The sequence below is a fragment of the Amblyomma americanum genome, chromosome 7, assembly GCF_052857255.1.
Source record: "Amblyomma americanum isolate KBUSLIRL-KWMA chromosome 7, ASM5285725v1, whole genome shotgun sequence".
Lineage (NCBI taxonomy): Eukaryota > Metazoa > Arthropoda > Arachnida > Ixodida > Ixodidae > Amblyomma > Amblyomma americanum.
In genome coordinates, this window is record NC_135503.1 from 134,367,321 (window position 1) to 134,390,011 (window position 22,691).

General features: G+C 46.2%; 1 long non-coding RNA gene across 2 annotated transcripts in view; it reads left to right on the forward strand.

The window, feature by feature from the left end:
• Positions 1-422: 422 nt before the first annotated feature.
• The window catches only part of LOC144097470 (uncharacterized), a 31,928-nt gene continuing 9,659 nt past the window's right edge, over positions 423-22,691 (forward strand). Inside the window, exons 1-3 of one of the 2 annotated variants that reach the window (XR_013307028.1) lie at positions 423-512; positions 868-928; positions 11,375-11,676. This is a non-coding gene — a long non-coding RNA (uncharacterized LOC144097470). Of the gene's footprint in view, positions 929-11,374; positions 11,677-22,691 lie in introns of both variants that reach the window. The other variant, XR_013307027.1, reaches the window with a different exon arrangement.

Consider the following 22,691-nt stretch of genomic DNA (forward strand, 5'->3'; position numbering starts at 1 on the left):
TGTGTGTGTGTGTGTGTGTGTGTGTGTGTGTGTGTGTGTGTGTGTGTGTTGCAGACAAGGTCAGTGGAATGGGGAGCTCGTTTGACAAATATATGAAGGAAGCCAAGTCACCGAAACCAAGGTACATTGGGCAATGTTTTTTTTTATTTCTAGTGCTGATTAGTGGGCAAATAATATATATATATATATATATATATATATATATATATATATATATATATATATATATATATATATTCTGTCGTTTTTTATTGATAGATTTTTTCAAAGTTCACGCTTTGTGCTAATATTTTGTCGTAATCCCCTATGAAAATTTCCTTGTTTGCGCCACTACACCTTGGCCAAACCCTCATGTGGGTATGTGCCATTTTTTAAGAGGAAGGAGAAGAGGAAGTTCTCGGCACTTTCGCCGAACGCGAGAGCTTTGAGAACGCGGTGTAGCTTTGAGGCTCGCGTTGGGTTTGCAGCCATCATCTCTGGACATGACGTGGCCCAGCAACCCAAGCTGCGGGGTAGCGATAAGTACCTGGCGGTGTTGCGCTAGCTTGCTAAATTTCTCCTTCTTTTTGTCAGTGCGTGCTAGCTCCTGTTCCGGGGTGATTGGGCGCGGGACGAGAGCTTAATGTCGACTTCAACTGGCCAGGGGTTTTCCCCTTGGTCGGCATCTCTTTCTCAAGACCAGCTCGCAATTGATCTCGTTTTCCGCAGTGGAGTTTCGAGCATTCCGGTCGCTTTAGTGCCTTCCGATGGAGGTGCTATCCGACTGAACAACCCAGAGGAAGTACAGGCGGCTCTTCAATCCACATCGAAGCAGTTCATGCGCATTACTGATGTCCGGCAGTTCGGCAGGGGTAGTATTTTGTGCAGGTCATCGGATAAAGACTGCATTGACGACCTGCTAAACCTTACGACCTTCGCCAACAACCCGGTGAGCGCAATCATTCCGCCTCATCTAGCATGGTCCAAGGGCTTAGTCCGAGGGGTCGACTCTGATTGAGCCCTGTGGAAACGCTTGAGAGCCTGTCGCCTGCGGGAGTGATTGCTGTCCATCGATGCAGCAGGATGGTTGACGGAGTAAAAATTCCTACGGAGTCCGTCATTGCCACATTTGCAGGAATATCTAGCCCGTCAGAGATTAAGGTGTGGCCATTGGTTTTTCGAGTAGATGCCTTTAACTCTCGGCCCCTTCAGTGTCAACACTGCTGGCGATTTGGCCACAGCGGCAAAGCCTGCAAATCGCCCTTTGCTGCGATGCGTGAGGGGAACGTCAATGCAGAGAGGAATCTCCTGAACAGCAAAATAAATGTTGTTTGTGTACTGGTGCTCACCCTGCTGATTCGCCTGACTGTCCTGCACGAGCACAAGAAGTTCAGGTGCTTGAGCTTATAGAGAAGCGCAGATGCACGCGGAGAGAGGCTTTTGCCGCAGTCAAGGAGAGAGCCTCAGGCTACTCTAGTGTGGCCGCCAAATGCCCACCCATAATGGATCCTAGTTGGTCCCAGGCTATTAAAGCGGCAGTTGAGAAAGCTGTGGCAAATGCAATGAATCGCATTATGGAAACCGTATCCACGTGCATTTCGCAGGTCATAGCTGTTCAGATGACCAATCTCCTGCAGGTGTCCACCGCTCCGCTCCTGCCTTCTTTGGTTTCGGAAGCTATTCCTCCTTCTGTGGTAATCCGTTCCACAGGGCCAATAACAATAGGAGCCACAAAAGACCTCTAAGGGCTCTCCTTCGAACAGCGTTATGGACGAATCCTCTATGGACTGTATAGTATGGAGTCTGATCTTCGCGCCCAGAAACGAGGTGGGTCTCCTCTGAATATTGCAGGTCCATCTTGTCCCCAGTCAAAGAAAAAGAAAAGTAACGCAAATCAAAATGCCAAGAGCAGGATTCTAGAAAAGGCCGTCGCGGCTGCGGCTCTCTCGCCAAGATAGGGTTCTTAAGTTTACTCCAGTGGAATTATCTATCTATATTCTCAGCTTCAACAGATTTATATTGCCTATGCAATCAGCTTCTACCAGATTTAGTTGCTTTACAGGAAACATGGCTAACTACAAATTTCATTTATCATCTCAAGGATTACCGTCCTTTCCGGCTTGACCGGTCATCACGAGGGGGAGGGTTGTTAGTGCTCATCTCTACAACGTTTTGCCACAGGGCATGCATTTCTTTCCAATATGCGGAAAATGAATGTGAAATCCTTGCGGTTCACCTCAGTGTGCCAGGTCAACAGCCCTTTACGGTAGCTAATGCATATTTCCCGTCTGGTGTGCGTCACACTCGGCACCTTGACTCACTCATGTCTAGTAGCCGATCTAAGGTTCTATTACTTGGAGACTTCAATTCGCACCATATGATGTGGGGGTTTCAACAGACAGGTTTGGTCCTGGACTATTTGATTTGGCTTCTGACAACAACTTGATCTGAAACAATTCCGGATTGCCAACGTTTGTTCGGAGTCAATGCCGCTCTGCCTTAGAACTAACTTTTTCCTCCCAAAGAGTCTCTGTTATGTCTTGGGCACCTGTTGACTGTGAAACAAACAGTGATCATCTACCGATTGGTTTCAAGTTTGCGTGTAAATTAACTCTTCCTGAGCGACATCAGCACTCGGTAATAAATTACAGTTGCTTTAAAGATACGCTAAAATCAGCCCTCCAAATCACTTAAACACCATTGCGCTCAGACAAGGGCCGAAAGCACAGCTGCACATCGATGTTCAGTACTGAACCATGCAAGGCAAAATTCTGAATTTTTGGTTAAGGGAACCAAGGGTGCAATCGCGAACAATTGGTGGAAGGCTGAGTGCACGCGTGCATATAGACGACGGAAAGCAGCTTGGAAGAAACTTCTCATCAATCGATGTCGAAAAAATTGGTTGGATTATAAGTATGTTGCAGCAACATTTAAGCGCACTGTCGCCCGTGCAAAGGAGGATTATAATACAAATCATTATGATTTCCGTTCACAATCAGGCAATAAACGAGCTTTGTTAATTTCTTGAGGCGCAACAAGGTGATTCCACCGGCTGCCAACATTGAATCCCTTGTTCAGTCCTCTGCTGACATCGCAAAGGCCTTAAAGAATATTGAGTGTGGCCTAGAGCTTCGCTTAAAAATCTGCTCTACTTCTCCAGCTATATTCACATGCACCTCAAGTGATTTCACTGAGGTCTCTATGCCTGAACTGTCGCAAATTGTTCTGCGCTTCTTCCCAGCGACTCCTAGCCCCGGTAAGGTCACTTCATCTGATCAAAATTTTGTTCAATGAAGCTCCTGCAGACCTGTTGGCTCTAGTTAACCATTCTACTAAAGGTCCTTGGAAAGCTCATGAGTGGCGTCTTGCTGAAATAGTTCCATTCTTTAAAAAGCAAGGGGACGGCTTAACTTTAGACAACATACGCCCTATTTCTTTAACTTCGAACCTAGTGAAATTGGTGGAGGGTACTTCTCAGCCGTGTCATGTCATTCATTTCGGAAAATGGTCTCTTGAATCCATGTCAAATTGGTTTTATGCCGGGTTGTTCAAATTGGTGTGCTCATACTGACCTAGAGAGTCGTATTAAATTAGCAAGCAATATAAAACAGTTTGCTGCGCTTGTCACCTTGGATTGTCAGTAAAGCATACGAAAGCTTTGAGCACTCGACTCTGTTACTGAGATTACAGGAACTGAACTTCCCAAGCTATTTTATAGCTTGAATTTCTGTTTTTTTTTGGAGAATAGAGAATTTTATTGCTGCGAAAATGGTGTTTCCACAAGGAGATTTCCACAAACAAGAGGTGTACCACAATGATAAGTTCTTTCACCTGTTCTTTGTTAATTTTCTAAGCTCAATTCTAAGCATTCAAAGTGTGAAAACTTATGTGTACGCCGACGATATTGCATTTTTGCATCAGCAGGTGACATTCACACTCTTTATCGAACCCTGCAAAGTTACCTCAATGTTCTTGACAACTGGTTAGGAAGAATTCATCTGTCCCTCAATGTGAAGAAATGCGCATTGTTAGTATTTCCGGCTTATGTTCCTGTAAATATCTGCCTGGTCTATAGAAATAACATATCTCAAGTTCAGACGGTGAAGTATCTCGGAGTAATATACGACTCTCGGAGGCGAAATTCTAGGGGCCCGTGTACTGTGCGATGTCAGTGCACGTTAAAGAACCCCAGGTGGTCAAAATTTACGGAGCCCTTCACTACGACGTCCCTCATAGCCTGAGTCGATTTGGGGCGTTAAACCCTATAAACCAACCAATATACGCCTCTACTCTATCCTGGTGGTCACACATTGATCAAGTTTCTGCAAAAGGAGTTCGGGCCATTGGCATCCTACGCAGGCTTTGTAGTGCTAGGTCAGGCGTGAGAAGGCATACACTTCTGATGATTTATAAAATGTACGTCCGCCCAGTTTTGGAGCTCGGGTGTGTTTTATTCACAGGAGCTCCTGCCTATAAACTTCGCCCTCTTGTGCTGTTGGAGCGTGAGGCTTTGCGCCTTTGTCTGAGGCTTCCAAACAATGTCGCCAATGCTTTTCTGCACCTTGAGGCGCGAATTCCATCGTTATCAGGTAGGTCTCACCTTTTAACAGTTCAACAATTTTTAAAATTGTGCGACTCACCCCTTAACGCTTCCAGTATAATATTTCTTAGTCAACCTTCCGCCTTTTTTAGTGCCACCTAGTCTCGTTTTCATACTCCGCAGATATGTTACGTGCAGTCTCACCTTCATCATCATCAGCCTTACTACACCCACTGCAGGGCAAAGGCCTCTCCCATGTCTCTCCAATTAACCCGATCCTTTGCCAGCTGCATCCACCCTTTGCTTGCAAACCTCTTAATCTCATCCGCCCACCTAACCATCTGCCGCCCCCTGCTACGCTTACTTTCTCTTGGAATCCACTCCGTTACCCTTAAGGACCAGCGGTTATCTTGCCTTCGCATTACATGCCCTGCCCAAGCCCATTTCTTTCTCTTGATTTCGACTAGGATGTCATTAACCCGTGTTTGTTCCCTAACCCACTCTGCCCGCTTCCGATCTCTTAACGTTAAACCTATCATTTTTCTTTCCATGGCTCGCTGCGTTGTCCTTAACTTAAGCTGAACTCTTTTCGTTAGTTTCCACGTTTCTGCCCCGTAGGTGAGTACCGGTAAGATTATGCTGTTGTACACTTTCCTCTTGAGGGAAATTGGTAAACTGCCACTCATGATCTGCGAGAATTTGCCATATGCGCTCCACCCCATTCTTATCCTTCTTGTTATCTCCCTCTCATGATCCGGATCAGCTGTCACTACCTGCAATAAATAGACGTATTCCGTCACAATTTCTAGGCTCTCGCTGCCAATTGTGAACTGTTGTTTTCTTGCTAAGCTGTAGAACATTACCTTGGTTTTCTGCATGTTAATTTTTAGACCCATCGATCTGCTCTGCCTGTCTTAATTATTGATCATGATTTGCAGTTCACCTCCTGAGTGACTCAATAAGGCAATGCCATCAGCAAATCGCAGATTATTTAGGTATTCTCCATTTATTCTTATTCCCAACTGTTCCCTATTCAGGCCTCGAAATACCTCCTACAAACATGCGGTGAACAGCATTGGCGAGATCGTGTCTCCTTGCCTGACGCCCTTCCTTATTGGAATTTTATTGCTGACTTTATGGAGGACTATAGTAGCTGTGCAGTTGCTATATATATCTTCCAGTATTTTGACATAAGGCTCTTCTACCCCCTGATTACGCAATGCCTGTATGACTGCTGAGGTTTCCACTGAGTCGAATGCTTTCTCGTAATCAATGAAAGCTATATATAGAGGTTGGTTATATTCTGCGCATTTCTCTATCACCTGATATATAGTGTAAATATGATCTATTGTGGAATACCCTTTACGAAAGCCTGCCTGATCATTTGGTTGGTTAAAGTCTAGCGTTGCCCTGACTCTATTAGCGATTACCTTAGTAAATACTTTGTACGCAACGGATAGTAAGCTGATCGGCCTGTAATTTTTCAAGTCCTTGGCGTCTCCCTTCTTATAAATTAGGATAATGTTTGCATTCTTCCAAGCTTCTGGTACAGACCAGGTCATAAGGCATTGCGTATGCAGGGTGGCTTGTTTTTCTTGCACGATGTCCCCTCCATCCTTCAACAGATCTGCTGTTACCTGATCCTCCCCAGCTGCTTTTCCCCTTTTCATTGCTTATAAGGCTTTCTTTACTTCATCTTTCGTGACTGGCGGGATGACGCATTGCTGTGCCCTGCTGTCTTTCTCATTAACGCTCTGATTACATTGGCTACTGTACAGGTCTGTGTAGAACTCTTCGGCTACGTTAACTATCTTATCCATATTGCTAATGACATTGCCCTGCTTGTCTCTTAATGCATACATCTGGTTTTTACCTATGCCTAGTTTTTTCTTCACTGTTTTTAGGCTACCTCCGTTCTTTATAGCATGCTCGATTCTCTCCATATTAAACTTCCTTATGTCGGCTACCTTGCGCTTGTTTATTAACTTTGATAGCTCCGTTAGTTCTATTCTATCGGTAAGGTTAGATGCCCTCATGTTTTGGCGCTTCTTAATTAAATCTTTCGTCACCTGAGATAGCTTCCCGGTATCTTTTCGAACTGTCCTACCGCCTACTTCTACTGCGCACTCCGTAATTATAGATGTCAGATTATCGTGCATTGAATGAACATCAAGATCATCTTCGTCAGTTAAAGCCGAATATCTGTTTTGCAGCGCTATCTTAAACTCCTGTGCTTTCCCTCTTATAGCTATCTCGTTAATGGCCTTCTTCTTCACAAGATTCTTCCGTTCCCTCTACAAGTCTAAGCTAATTCTAGACCTTACCATTCTGTGGTCGCTACACCGCACCTTTCCGAACACGGCCACATCCTGAATGATGCCAGGTTTAGCGCATAGAATGAAGTTGATTTCATTTTTAATCTCACCATTTGGGCTCTTCCAGGTCCACTTCCTGTTTTCTCGTTTGCGGAAGAAGGTATTCATGATCCGTAAATTATTTCTATCCGCGAATTCGACTAATAACTCTCCCCTGCTATTTCTAGAGCCTATTCCATAGTCACCTGACGCGTCGTCGTCAGCCTGCTTCTTGCCCACCTTCGCATTGAAGTCGCCCATCAGTACAGTGTACTGCGATTTTACTTTATTCATTGCCGATTCTACGTCCTCATAGAAACTTTCAACGGTCTGGTCATCATGGCTGGATGTGGGTGCGTAGGCGTGCACCACTTTCAGCTTGTACCTCCTATTCAGCCTAATTATTATAGCTGCTACCCTCTCGGTAATACTGTAGAACTCCTCTACGTTGCCAGCTATATTCTTATTATGAGGAATCCCACACCTAGTTCTCGTCTATCCTCTAACCCGCGATAGCACAGTATGTGTCCGTCCTTTAGTACTGTATACGCCTCACCTGTCCTCCTAACTTCGCTAAGCCCTATCACATCCCATTTAATTCCCGCTAGTTCCTCAAACAGCACTGCTAGGCTAGCCTCACTAGCTAAACTTCTAGCGTTAAACGTTGCCAGGTTCAGATTCCAATGGCGGCCTGTCCGGAGCCAGAGATACTTAGCACCCTCCGCCGCGTCACAGGTCTGACCGCCGCCGTGGTCAGTTGCTCTGCAGCCTCTGGGGACTGAGGGCCGATGGTTAATTTGTTTGATCATAGAAGGCTGTGGCCAAGTACTACACCAGGGTGGCCAAATCCTGCTCTGGTGAGAGAGTGCGTTGTCGGTTCTGGTCACCGAGATCAGGCCGCACTCCAGGCCTGGTTATGCAATTCCATCGACACGCAGATTTTTTTTTTTAAACCCGGTGGAGAATTGCGCGGCACCAGGATTTGAACACCGGTCCTCTTGCACGCGAGGCGGATGTTCTACCTCTACGCCATCGCTGCCATCGACTGGCCGTTACCTAGCTTCAAGGACATCCTCATCACTGCTTTTTTTCTTTTTATGTGGCCCCATTTATTCCGAGAAGGCGTCAAAGGGACTCGGAGCTGCTCTTTGGTTTCTGTGCTCATGTAAGTTACACGTTTTTCTACGGCGGGGGCAAGTATACGACGCCAGTTTTTCACTTTAACCAAATGGTGTGGTCACAGTGGTTCGTTACATGTAAGACTCAGGGCCATTGTGCTAATGCATGTTTTGATGGTAATGCCGCTCCTGTTTGCAATATGCAATCGTTTGTGAAAACTGCAGTCATTATAAGTGGGCTTGGTTGTATAAATTTACTTTTTTTGTGTTACTGCATTTTTTAGACAAACAACGCATCTGCAATGTAACAACAATATGCCACTTCTCTGCTGCCTCTATGCATAATCTTGTGGAATTAATAAGCAAAGGAATGAACAATTATATCGGGCCGAAAATTCAGGGCACAGGTGTGATTATGTTGAAGCTACACAGTGAAACAAGGCATGGCTGACACCAGGAGAGCAAATTTGTTAATGCATATGCTGTACCTATCCAGAAGAAAAGGTTATCTGAAAGGTCTCCATAAATTTGTTAAGTAGCAAAAACAAACTTTTGTACAGACAACTTTTCAATCTCTGCTAAGCACACCAGGCAAAATACTGATGCCACACACATTAAGACAAGAAATAGACCACAAAATGCAATCTCAATGTGAAATTCGAACATGACAACAACCATGGATCTAAAATAAGAAAGGTGGAAGCATAAATATGTACCTCCTGATAGATGGGCCCAACAAGCAACTCAACTCTCAAAACTTCTTTTTCCAGGCTTGGAAAATGGGAGAGTCTAGTTTACCTCTTAAAACAGTGCACATCATGCAGCTTGGATCTTTCATCGCTTTCTCAATGCTCGTTTATTAAATTTTCTCTCTCTCTCAATGCTTCTTTTTCATCCAAAAAGGCTATCCTGGCACACCCAAGACCCCACTCAAGACAATACGTAATAAAGCCTTGCTTCTAAATGAACTGAACAAAGCAGGCAATTTGCTGGCAGGAATTAGAGAAATGAGGGGCTTAATTCGTAAGCGAGTGACCAAAAATGGCTTCCAGTCATTGTGGCCATGGATAGGACAAGCACCGGAGTGCTCTCAATGAACTCAACTTTTTTTTCCTGGGAAAAAAATATTTGAATATATCATATAATAGATCCAACAGATGTACTTTAGAACTAGATGAAATTCTGAGACACATGACAGGCCTATTCGACACACACATTCCCAAGAATCACTTGCAGAGTTAATTCACTTAAGATTCATTTAAGTTTACACAGTGCACCCCAATGAATCTGCCTAAATTGAAGTGTAGGTCTAAGTGAGCAAAGTTAGCATGAGTCAGGATAGGTCTAGATTTCGAAAATTGATTTTTGAGGGAAGGAAATGGCGCAGTATCTGTTCCACTTGTCTCCATGGGCACCTGAACCACCCCGTAAGGAAAGGGATAAAGAAGGGAGTGAGAGAAGAAAGGAAGGAAGAGGCGCCTTTGTGGAGTGCTCCGGAATAATTTCAACCACCTGCGGTTATTTAACATGTACTGACAGTGCACAGCACACGGGTGCCTTTTGCGTTTCGCCTCCACCGAAATGTGGTTGGCGAGGCCTGGATCGAACCTGGAAACTCCGGCTCAGTAGTTGCGAGCACTAACCACTGAGCCACCGCGGCGGGTATAGGTCCAGGTTTACATACTGAATTCAAAGCCCACTTAAGCAGAGGTGCAGTGATACAGTGAACAGCACTGCTAAAGTCCCACCACCCCCTCACATGTGGTACGTCCATATGAACAGAGTGACAACAACAGTGAGCATACCTTTCCTGCCAGTATTTTTAGCCTTGGAATGAAGAGGGTTCATCTGTGCTCAAGAAATTTTCAAAGCTGAGCAGGGTATCCACACTGTACTTCACCTGTTCCACCAGCCTCTGGCTCAGCTCCTGTTACGGCTTCTAAAAGCAGCAAGCTGCCAGCACTTTTCTTCAGTTGCATTCTTCCTTTCCATTTCATTCTGTCTTTTCCCAACGGTTTATTCACACACAACTTCGTCCATGTTAACACTGCTCAAGTGAATTCATTTTTTTCTGTTTACCACCCGTGCTGACTAGACCGCTAACGCACTCAACAGAATAAGAAGTGTGATCAGTGCCTGCATACAATTTCAGCACTTGGAAATAGTCATCACAGCAGGTAAGAAGCTCATAAAGCTCAGGTAAGAAGCCCATAAATATTCATTTCACAGATGTCCGCCAAATGTGTAACAACTCATCATCTGTCCAGATTGAATTCGATGACATTTTGCCATCGAATGCAAAGCTGCGGCCCTTCCCGCTTCTTCAGGGTCTGTTGCAGGACCACCTATGTCCTTTCCCTCTCAAGTTCTTATTGCTACCGATGCCTCGCATGATAGCGAAAAAGCAGGTGTGGGAATTTTTTTGCCTTCACTGGATTTGTATTTTCCTCTCCGTCTTCCTGACTTCACTCCAATTTTTATGGCTGAATTATTAGCAGTAATCTTAACCTTACGAAAATTAGAAACTACCGCTTCCCAGGTCGTGCTTATGACGGACTCTCTGTCCATTTGCTCTTCATTATCATCACCCACTGAGTCTCGGGCATTACGCCTCTTTAAGTTCCTGATTCCGCTCTATTTAAATTCGGTAAGGTTGCTTTGGGTACCAGGTCAGATGGGCTTTCACTTAAATGAGGTTGTAGATTCCTTAGCAATAGCCTCTCTCTGCGGCCCAATTGTTGCTATCCTGCCAACGAGTGCACATACAGCTGAGGTGCGGTTTCGCAGCTACACAATATTTCAGGAATTTGCTGCCTCGGCTCTTACATAATCTGCCGGATATCACCATCTTCTGCATCCTTGGAGTTGCAAAGACTGGCGCTCGCGCAGACTAGAGGTCTTTTTCGCGCGTTTCCGTTGCCGGCTTCCCCTTTTAAATTTTTACCTTCAGAGATCTGGCCTGGCGGCTTCCCCATTGTGCCCTTTTTGTGCCGAACCTGAGACAATAGATCACTTCCTGCTGTTCTGCCGCCGCTTCTCTCATTTGAGGAAGCGTCTTTTGCAAATTCCATTTCATCAACTGGACTTGCCTGTGTCCTCCGCGGTTGTCCTTTCCATTGGCGCTTCTTTGCTTGGACGGAGCGACAGGAGTGTGCGCTCTTCTGTGCAAAAGTTTCTTCAAGAAACGCAGCGACTCCCATTCTAATTTCTTTTTCCCGCTCTCAGTCAGTACGACATTGAAACATTACAGGCATTGTATACTATTATGCACATTAAGCCATTGTCCCGTCTTCGGAAACTAGAAAAAGTGTCGTCGGCGGACGGGTTTCGAGTCTGCTGGCGCACCGGTATTTCTAGCCTGGGCTTGCGCCACTTCCGTTCAGGCTTCGAGACCTTGGACGGCCTCCGCCGCCACCTGAGGCTTCAAGACCAAGAAGCGGTGGTCGCCAGCGTCGGCTGCTGCCCGTGGTACTCGGAGACCTCATGCCATTGCCCCATCCCACGAAACCTGCCTGGGGAAGCCTCCGCCTCTCCCGGCTTCCTGACCGCGACGCGACGGCTGATTTTCCCGCTCGAGTCTGGCTCTGACCGTGCCGGGGACACCCACCGTGACCCGTACTGAGGACGAGCCTCGACGCGGGCTCTGACCACATCGCGCCGACCCTTCGCAGCATCGCCTCATCAGGTGCGCCACGGCCCCAAGGCTGGCACTTAAGTGGACACCTGCTTTAACGTGATAGAGTTAAAGGCCCCGTTCTCCAGAAAATCCGGTGTTGGCGTTGTCGGCGTTGAAAACTAAAAACCACAGACATGGCTCTGGCGGGTAGTTCTCTAAGCGCAACCTAGGAGGCAGGTGGGCCACCTTGGCCACGTGGCCTTGCGGTGTCATTCCTAGCTGCTGATTTGATAGAAAACTGTCCACTGTCGCAAGTTCCAGTTGCATTAAGGATTGGTCGTTCGCAAAGAGCAACCTTGGCCGCACAAGGCCCACCGCTGGGAGCGCCTCTCATCACACGGCTGTGGTCCATCGACTAACCGGTAGATCACTGCGCCAGGAGGGGTTTGAGGACTCTCAGGGAACTATGAATATAGTGACCTTCTGCATGTGTGGGAATTAAACTACTACTCTGTCGCACCATACCGTTAAGGCGGAACGTAAGTGTTCCCTATAATTGTTTCTTAAACGATTTTCGTCCTCCTTTCGTGTGCTTTTGTTCTTGCGTACTTTCCTCTATCTCTCTTTCTTCCTTTCTTCTTTCACTCCCTACTTTATCCCTTCCCTTACGGCGCGGTTCAGGTGCCCAATGATATATGAGACCGCTACTGCGCCATTTCCTTTCCCCAAAAACCAATTATTATTAATATTATTATTAATATTAAGTTTCTGAAACTCTAAATACAGCGTGTCAGTGTGAAATCACTATTGCAGACGCACCAGCGTCCCTTGAGAATCTTGTCTTTTCTTGTGCTTCCTCTCCAGTGACCTTGTGGCGTCATCATAACCTGCCGGCTAGATTTTGAGCAAAGTGACTACCGTGGAAAATGGTAGCGAGAGGATGGGCACAGGGTTCTTCGTAATCACAAAGCGGCCAAGGTAGCGAAACCCTCAGCTTGCTTGCCAGCGTGTCGACAAGAGGACTTATCTTTGTCTGGTCATTGGCGGGTTTAAATAGGGTTTTCACTGCGATGCGCAAGGCCTGGTGAGGGGGAGGAGGGTGTGGAGCGGATAGTGTCGTTCGTTTTAAGGTTTTATGGTGTGTTACGTCCCAAAGCGACTCAGGCTTTGAGGAACGCCGTAGTGAAGGGCTCCGGAACTTTCGCCCACCTGGGGTTTTTAAACGTGCACTGACATCACACAGTACACGTCCCTCTAGAATTTTGCCTCCATCGAAATTTGACAACCGCGGCCCGGATCTAACCCGCGTTTTTCGGACCAGCAGCCGAGCACCATAACCACTGAGCCACCGCGTCGGCTCGGAAACGGTGGGTTTTGTCCGGGCATGATGGCTGCTAATGATGATTAAACGGTTGGCCTGCAAAACTGCGATTAGAAAACGGTCAGCTCAGCAGAGGCGGAGTGTGGAGAGATTTCGAGTGTGAGCTTTAAATGTTGTCCGTCCAGCTTAGACAGCTGGTTTGGCAGGACTGGTTGCGTTGACCAAAAAAACTTTGATAAAAGAATTAGGCACCATGGCTGAACTAAATACCCCAAAAAAAATTTAAAGAAAAAAGAAAACATGGGCACAAGATCAGAGAAAGCGTGAAAAGAAGAGGGAGGCCGGCGAAAGGAACGCGGATGTCAAGCGTTCCTGAGAAATAATAGCAAGAGATGCCGGACATAAACTAAGAATAAACTGAACAATGAGAGAGAGAAAAGGTCGGGGCGGGGAATAGGCTTAAAGAAATGATAATGCGGCAATATAAATTACTGGGAAATGCTGTGGCCATGTGCAGACCTGTCTAAACAATTACGCCAGTGCCCCAATGTACCCGAGAGATTCAATGTTTCCAATTGATATACTAATCGCTGCTGACTGTAAAGTTTTTAAAATTGACGATTAGGAATGCCTCTCTGTATTTTCTGTTCATTGCAGAATTGGCGCATGACTGAATATTGAAAAAACAGTACGTTCATAGAGGTTCCGCACGTGCTGATTAAAAGGTTCCGACACTGCCTTCGGTAGGTTCCCTGCTGTGCCAGCTCTAGGACCATTTAGTCTGGCTCCCATCGTTTGCCCAGATTCTCCGATATATTTTTTTCTGACAAGATGTGCATTGAAGCATGTTTTGTAGCATTGGACGACGCGCAGTCAAGGCTAGTTCAGGAGAGCAAGCTGCCGTACTAGTTGGTGATGCATGTTGTACACTTGGAAGCGCAAAAAACCGGACGACGGACAGAGTAAGGGAACACAAAAAACAGGTTCACGAGCGCTACTACCAACTGTTTATTCATGCTGAGGTACAGAATTTATATAGGAACAGAATTGCCGAGCATGCGCGTGGAAAAGGCACACAAACCGCACAATCACACAAACCGCACAAGTTAATCAAAAAAGGAATCTAAAAAGGCACATTCCGATAAATAAACGTGTACAGACGTGTCACTGACACAACGATCGGACAGCTTTCGGATATAATAAGCCTCTAGAACGAGCCTAGCCTTATCTTTGTCGCTCTTGCCTGGAACCGTGGTTTTCTCCAACCTTGCCCTACACGTGCACGAAGCAATGTGACGCGCGATATTAGCACTAGTGTCTTTGTTTTCTGTTTTTGGCATGCTCCCGTAGCCGGTCATTAATACAGCGGCCAGTTTGGCCAACGTATGAAGCCCCACATGAGAGGGGAATGCAGTACACCACTCCTATTGCCATTTGCTGTCGGCGATCCCATGTTTTTTGTTGCAGCCCCTGCCGGCACAACCCATGATGCGGGGGCATAGCTTAGATAGCTTATTGGGTGCTGAGAACACCAAAGGCACACGGTGCCTGCCAGCCACTTTTTTTAGGTTGTGCGTGAGTTGGTGTACGTAAGGGACCACCACCGGCGTCGAAGAAGGGGGCTAAGACCTTTTTTGGGCGCCTTTGTGCTTCTGCAGGAGGGTTTCAGGAACAGCTGAAATGACCGGGCCAGGGTAGCCTGCAGATAGACGTCGCTCAACCTGATCATTGACACTCTGTTGCATTTTATGAGGGCAAGATTTTTGAAGCGCAGACTCCAGGCAAAGCGACGCAATACCTCGTTTAACCACCTTGGAATGAGCCGAGTCGTAGCTGAGGAGCTCTTTGTTGGCTCGGGGGGAGTACATCCAGCAAATATGGTCTCGGCAGAACATAAGCTTGAGGTCTAAAAAACGCAACGCCTGACTTTCAGGTAGTTCATGGGTAAAAACTAAACCTTTCCCAAGTCGATTAAAAGTATTTGAAACCAATGAAACAATATGGTCAAGGTATGTAGAGTTCCCTGGTCTTAAAATAATTAAAAAGTCATTAACATATCTAAAAACTTTAAAAACTGGCCCCCCTTGAAAAGATCTGTGCAAGAAGGCGGTCAATTGAAGATAAAAATATGTCACATAAAATCGGAGCTACACACGAGCCTATACAGATACCTTTACGCTGCAGAAAAAAACTGGTTGTCATGAGAGATAAAAGTTACCTGCAAGTATTATTCTAGTAATCTTAAAAAATTATCTACCGAAATTCCAGCTGAGTTCTGGAAGGCCACAGCCCCCGAGCCTGCAATGCTTTCTCTGACCGAAGCTAACAGCTCAGCATGTGGAACAGAATAAAACAAGTCGTGTATATCAATGGAAAAGGCTAAATCCATCCGATCGTTGGTCTGCACAAAATCGGCAACTTCTTGCGACTTCTTAATCAGAAAGGGGTCATCAACGGGAATGTGTTTAAGATTGCTGAGCAAGAAACGGCTGACGTTGTGTTGCCACGAGCCCATCTCGCTAACAATAGTTCTAAATGGCATATCCGGTTTGTGCGTTTTTGCCGAGAAGAAAACATCCAGGGAATTCTTTGAGCTGGCATTGATGGCAGTTGCCAAGGACGACAAATGTAGGCTGCTGCAAAAGGCAAAGAATTTTGTTTTCACCCTGGCTTGGCTTCGTTTAACGCGCACAAAATTTTTTTGAACCGCATGGAGAGCTTTTTTATTAAAGAGGCCATTAGGCATGACAACAAACATGCCTTCTTTATCAGACTGAAGTAAGCTAAGATCATTGTCCTTAAAATATTTTACAACGGAGAAGACATCAATGGAACCAGTCTTACAGGACATGGGATACTTAGCACACCTTTTTAAGCAGTCCACTCCGTCCAGTAGGCAACGTTCCTGGTCTTCGCTTTTTGCCTTTGAGGCAATAGTCCTGTTGATGGCGAGGAGTTCATGGGCGGGTACCTTAGGTTGAATGTCGAATTTGGGGCCTTTTTTTGATTAACTTGTGCGCTTGTCTGATGTGCGGTTTGTGTGATTGTGCGGTTCGTGTGCCTTTTACACGCGCATGCTCGACAATTCTGTTCCTATATAACTTCTGTACCTCAGCATGAATAAACAGTTGGTAGTAGCGCTCGTGAACTTGTTTTTTGTGTTCCCTTACTCTGTCCGTCGTCCGGTTTTTTGCGCTTCCATGTTTACAACATGCATCACCAACTAGCCCGGCAGCTTGCTCTCCTGAACTGCATTTCTAGTACAGCGGGCCCATCTTTTTGTGTGTCACCTGCTTCTCCTTCACTCATCGATCTTCTAGTTCGGCACATCGTCAGCACAACATGCCAAGCACGTCAGTTAGCCTTTTGCCTCCGGAAAGGGGTCACGCCAGACTGTGCGAGTGCCCTTTTTGGTCCAGTTAAGCCTTCGTGGGGTCATGTGAAGCGTCTTACCAAGATTATGCGCTCAGAGCTGTGGCGACAGATCCGGCTTTACCAAGACTGGCTGAGGGTATTGTGCCAAACCATGTTCCCTGGGGGGGTCATTAATAATAAGCTAATGAACTCGAAGCTTCTAGCGTCGCACCTTATAGAACAGCAATGGAGAGCTGTCCTAGGCTATCTTCTGACCACGTATTGCAAGAATAGGCCGGAACACAAGAAGGAACGTGTGGTCTTCACCGGTAGGGCATGCGTTCCTGAAAGGATTTCACGCGTCCTGAAAAAGGCCCCAAATTCGGCATTCAACCTAAGGTACCCGCCCATGAACTCCTCGCCATCAACAGGACTATTGCCTCAAAGGCAAAAAGCGAAGACCAGGAACGTTGCCTACTGGACGGAGTGGACTGCTTAAAAAGGTGTGCTAAGTATCCCATGTCCTGTAAGACTGGTTCCATTGATGTCTTCTCCGTTGTAAAATATTTTAAGGACAATGATCTTAGCTTACTTCAGTCTGATAAAGAAGGCATGTTTGTGGTCATGCCTAATGGCCTCTTTAATGAAAAAGCTCTCCAAGCTGTTCACAAAAATTTTGTGCGCGTTAAACGAAGCCAAGCCAGGGTGAAAACAAAATTCATTGCCTTTTGCAGCAGCCTACATTTGTCGTCCTTGGCAACTGCCATCAATGCCAGCTCAAAGAATTTCCTGGATGTTTTCTTCTCGGCAAAAACGCACAAACCGGATATGCCATTTAGAACTATTGTTAGCGAGAAGGGCTCGAGGCAACACAACGTCAGCCGTTTCTTGCTCAGCAAGCTTAAACACATTCCCGTTGATGACCCCTTTCTGATTAAGAAGTCACAAGAAGTTGCCGATTTTGTGCAGACCAACGATCGGATGGATTTAGCCTTTTTCATTGATATACAAGACTTGTTTTATTCTGTTCCACATGCTGAGTTGTTAGCTTCGGTCAGAGAAAGCATTCAAGGCTCGGGGGCTGTGGCCTTCCAGAACTCAGCTGGAATTTCGATAGATAATTTTTAAGATTACTAGAATACTACTTGCAGGTAACTTTTATCTCTCATGACAACCAGTTTTTTCTGCAGCATAAAGGTATCTGTATAGGCTCGTGTGTAGCTCCGATTCTATGTGACATATTTTTATCTTCAATTGACCGCCTTCTTGCACAGACTTTCAAGGGGGGCCAGTTTTTAAAGTTTTTAGATATGTTGATGACTTTTTAATTATTTTAAGACCAGGGAACTCTACATCCCTTGACCATATTGTTTCATTGGTTTTAAATACTTTTAATCGACTTGGGAAAGGCTTAAGTTTTACCCATGAACTACCTGAAAGTCGGGCGTTGCGTTTTTTAGACCTCAAGCTTATGTTCTGCCGAGACCATATTTGCTGGATGTACTCCAGCCAACAAAGAGCTCCTCAGCTACGACTCGGCTCATTCCAATGTGGTTAAACGAGGTATTGCGTCGCTTTGCCTGGAGTCTGCACTTCAAAAATCTTGCCCTCATAAAATGCAACAGAGTGTCAATGATCAGGTTTAGCGACTTCTATCTGCAGGGTTCCCTGGCCCGGTCATTTCAGCTGTTCCTGAAACCCTCCTGCAGAAGCACAAAGGCGCCCAAAAAAGGTCTTAGCCCCCTTCTTCGACGCCGGTGGTGGTCCCTTACGTACACCAACTCACGCACAACCTAAAAAAAGTGGCTGGCAGGCACCGTGTGCCTTTGGTGTTCTCAGCACCCAATAAGCTATCTAAGCTATGCCCCCGCATCATGGGTTGTGCCGGCAGGGGCTGCAACAAAAAACATGGGATCGCCAACAGCAAATAGCAATAGGAGTGGTGTACTGCATTCCCCTCTCATGTGGGGCTTCATACGTTGGCCAAACTGGCCGCTGTATTAATGACCGGCTACGGGAGCATGCCAAAAACATAGAAAACAAAGACACTAGTGCTAATATCGCGCGTCACATTGCTTCGTGCACGTGTAGGGCAAGGTTGGAGAAAACCACGGTTCCAGGCAAGAGCGACAAAGATAAGGCTAGGCTCGTTCTAGAGGCTTATTATATCCGAAAGCTGTCCGATCGTTGTGTCAGTGACACGTCTGTACACGTTTATTTATCGGAATGTGCCTTTTTAGATTCTTTTTTTGATTAACTTGTGCGCTTGTCTGATGTGCGGTTTGTGTGCCTTTTCCACGCGCATGCTCGGCAATTCTGTTCCTATATAAATTCTGTACCTCAGCATGAATAAACAGTTGGTAGTACCGCTCGTGAACCTGTTTTTTGTGTTCCCTTACTCTGTCCGTCGTCCGGTTTTTTGCGCTTCTATGTTTACATCAAGGCTAGTCTTTCTATAAAGCCAAAATCGCTTGCGGTGCTTCTAACAGTAGTGTCGCTTTGTAATGGCTTGCATATCTTGCATCTAAGGCGAGGGCATAGTCAATGTCGGCGGGGGTTTCTTATCAAGCCTAGCGTGTACTAGGATGTCTTTCAGGTTTGTGTTGCGTCTGTATGTTACCCTTGCTGCGTCGCGAAATATTTTCTTGACACGATTGTTTCCAGTTAAAAGAGGGTTGTATTTACGCAGAATATTTATGTTCGGAAGAGCGCTCGTGTGTTTGGTTATAAGTCCAGGAGGCCGCTCAATGTTAGCTCGCGTTCTTTTTTTAGGTACCTCCCCTCGTTTTAGAGTGGTTGTTTGTTGTAAAGCATTGTTAAGAGAGTTGTGAGGATGGTTCCATCAGTTAGGGTGTTTTTTTTAGTGAGTGGGGGTGTTTCAGATAATCGTCGTCATCGGAACATATTCTTTTAAGGCGCACTGCCTCTCAAACAAATACGCCTTGCTTACAGTGTATTTGATGATGGCTGGTGAAATCTTGATTATTGCGGTAGGTCTGTAGGCTGCCTGTATTTGTGCCTTCACGCTGCCGATTTTCTAAACGGACTGTAGTGTCAATGACGTTGGCGCATTTGAGAGTAATTGAAGTATATTTAATGCTAGAGTGGAGTGGGGTGAATTAAGGAGCGAGACAAATGCTTTTAGTGTCTCAGACCCTTGTTCTGGTATCATGAAAATGCGTCTATATATGTAACGAAGGCATATGAGAGGTTTTTCTAAAAATGTATCTAGAAGTTGAGATTCCCGTAGCCCAATAAATAAGTTAGCATAAGTCGGTGCGAATGGCATTGCCATACTTGTTACAAAAAGCTGACGGTAATAACAAGAATCGAACTAAAAATAATTCACCTTTAGTACCAATTGAAGGAGCGAAAGATACACTGCAGTTTTAAGCGGGTGTGGAGTTTGAGTTAGTGTCCAAGAGCTTGTCGATTCCTTGATTTAAAAGAATATTTGTGTAGAAAACTGGGACCAATTATAACCATTATGCTATCCACTGGGATAATGGTCGTGTCATTTGTGAGGGTTGAATGGGGGAGATAAGTACAATCTCCCCACTCAATCGCGGCTGACACGGTTCAAAGCCGCCCGGACCCCATCCCGTGATCGCGTACGCTACCCAGCGCTCGCCGACCACGGCGGGCCTTGCTCTGGGGGAACAAAGGAACGACACATTGGCTGACACAAACAGGCATTTATTGCTACAGAAAAAATAACGCCAGCTAGCAACAAGGTACGCTAATGAATCAAGGTCGTCCGACTCACCAGCAAGGTTCCGAGCGAATGTTCGCCCGCGCTAGGGCAAGGGATATATACTTCGAAGGCCGGACGGGACGAGTACGGGAGCCTGTCTCCCCGTCGCTTCCTCGCCCCGCCGGCCAAGAGCGGAGCCCCGAGCGAAACGTCCGCTCGGGCCGACGATCCCAGCTGAAGCCGCCTCTCCCGCGCGCGGGCTTTGGCAGTCTCCCGCGCAGCGATGCTGACGCCCTCTCTTGCCAGTTAATGTAACTGACAAGAGAATGCGCTCAGCCTCGAGGTGACTACCGCTGCACGGTGCCTCGCGGGAAAGCAAACTCAGGGGGCTGCAGGGCAGGTCCCCACACATTAAATGACTATTATTTCTAGAAAGTGCGGTGTGTCCACGACAACGGAAGGAAGGAGGGTTGGATCGTCTGCAAGGTGGTGGTGGTTCAGTAAAATTCACCGGTTCTTTTTAGGCGCATCGTTGTTGGAAACGAAAGGACTGCCCGGAATATCTGCTGTAAACATTTCTGCGGACAGCTGGTGAATTTTAGATTGTAAAAGCGTCCTGTTTGTTTGTTGACAGATTTAAGAAGTTGTCTTCTTTAGTTATTCATTCCCTGAATAATAAGTTTGCCACTTTCTAAAAACTCACAATGCAGAACCCTAACTTAGGATTGCAATCTAAGTTCTTGTTATGACAAGGGTTGTTGAGATGCCTGATTGCCTTTTTTTCTTTTTTTGGCCTGGTAGTATGACAGCGGTGCTACAACCTTTGTCTGCTGCGTTAATGACTGTGTCGGTTCTAGAAGCTAACTGGTTTAGAGTAGCCTGTTCTGCCGAGTAAAGTTTTTCACTGTCGAGCTTGTTTTGTTTTTCTGAAGTTTATTTCGGGAAAGAATAAATATAAAAGCCTGAAAATTTGCTTAAAAGGGAACAGTGCAAACAAAAGATGAAGATGGTTTGGTTTTGGTTTGGTTTATGGGGTTTTAAGGTACCAAAGCGACTCAGACTATGAGAGACGCCGTAGTGAAGGGCTCCGGACATCGCACTGCACACGGGCCTCTAGAATTTCGCCTCCATCGAAATTCGACCGCCGCGGCCGGGATCCAAAGTAAGAAGAGAGGAACGTACAACACAGGTGCTGTGTGCAGGTTCCTACTAGCCCGCGACAACACCCTCATGAAATAAATTTATGTTTAGGGACTTTGTTCCCCGCCCTGTGTGCACGACGTGCTCTGGGCTCTGAGAGGGGTGCAATTAAAGCTGGTCGCTTCCGTATCTGTGATGTAAATAAATAACTATAACTTGAACACGTGTTGACCGCGTGTCGGAGGCTGTAGGTAAATAAAAAATCGGGTTGTTCGCTTTTTCGGTGACGTGCTCCTTAATACACTTTCTTAGTGATAATTCTGTGAGATCTCGTTTGACGCATCGTGTGGGCGCCGGCCCACCAGGGACTCCGTGGTAACGAAACGGTGAATGCAGCTGCCCGTGCACTTATCCTCCGGACACCTACTTCCGCGTCCCCCCGCGATGAGCCTAGCCTACCGCTTCAGCGATTTCGAGAAATCGTAGAATACTACAAAGACAGGCATCGCCAGTTTCCTCCACCGGCAAAGGGGATGTCGAAGGCAGACGAACGAATTCTGCGACAGCTACCGATGAACACCTAGTGGTGTCCCGCCATGGCTGCTCGCTTTGACCCGAAAGTGAATCCCTTGTGCTCACACTATGACGAGCTCTGTTCTATATCCTGTAAACGCAGTCCCCACTTCCCTCCCCACCCCTAATAAAGAGGCTGGCGAGACCTTTCTCCTCGAGTCCTCGAGTTCGACGGCAAAAGCTGCCCTCACACGCCGGACTCGCCAGGCGGCGGATTCTTGCGGCATCCAGGACTATGGACGCGGACTAAGAATTGTCGACATTCACCAACTGCTCCCGCTCGTTTTCTCTATTTCCTTAATAAAGGTTTGCTCTCTCTCTCTCTCGGTGAAGCTTATACTCACTCCAATTGCTGCTAGTTGGGAAAAATGTGAGCCCACGCTTCAGAACATAAGACTATTCCGAAATATTCGCTACATTGCTGTCATCATCCTGCAGTGCCAGCGGCGTATCTTCTGGCTCTATCGAAATTGAAGGCCGGTTGTTTAGTTGTTTGGATGTCTCCTTTTCTAGATGAGGCTTATCCCAAATATCTATACGTTGTTTATCGTGAAGCTTACTTTTCTTCCCCGATATAAAATCTGCTAGTGGCTGTCTTCCGTTCAAACTTAGTACTATATTACTAAGTTGGCATTTAAGACGATTTAGCTGTTCTTTCTTCAGGGGGTCCCGCAGTGGGCTCCGGATCAGGCTGCAAATAAATGGAACACTTTGCTACCAGCCTTAGGTACCCTTCCAAATTACTTGTCTAAGCCCATTACGCTCTCCGACCGCACAGGTTCCAGTATCATGGGGCAAATACAGGCATCACGGAAGCAAAGAGGTGACGTCTGACAATTGAGACCTTTCGAGTGCAAAAAACTTCGTTTTCTTGAGTTTTCGTCAACACCTACAACAAAAAAATGAAACACTTTTCTTCACCCTGTGAGCGAATATGACCCGTTCTTTACCCAGCGCGATTAACGTTGAAGTAAGCGCTGCTCGTACCAATGATTGCCAAAT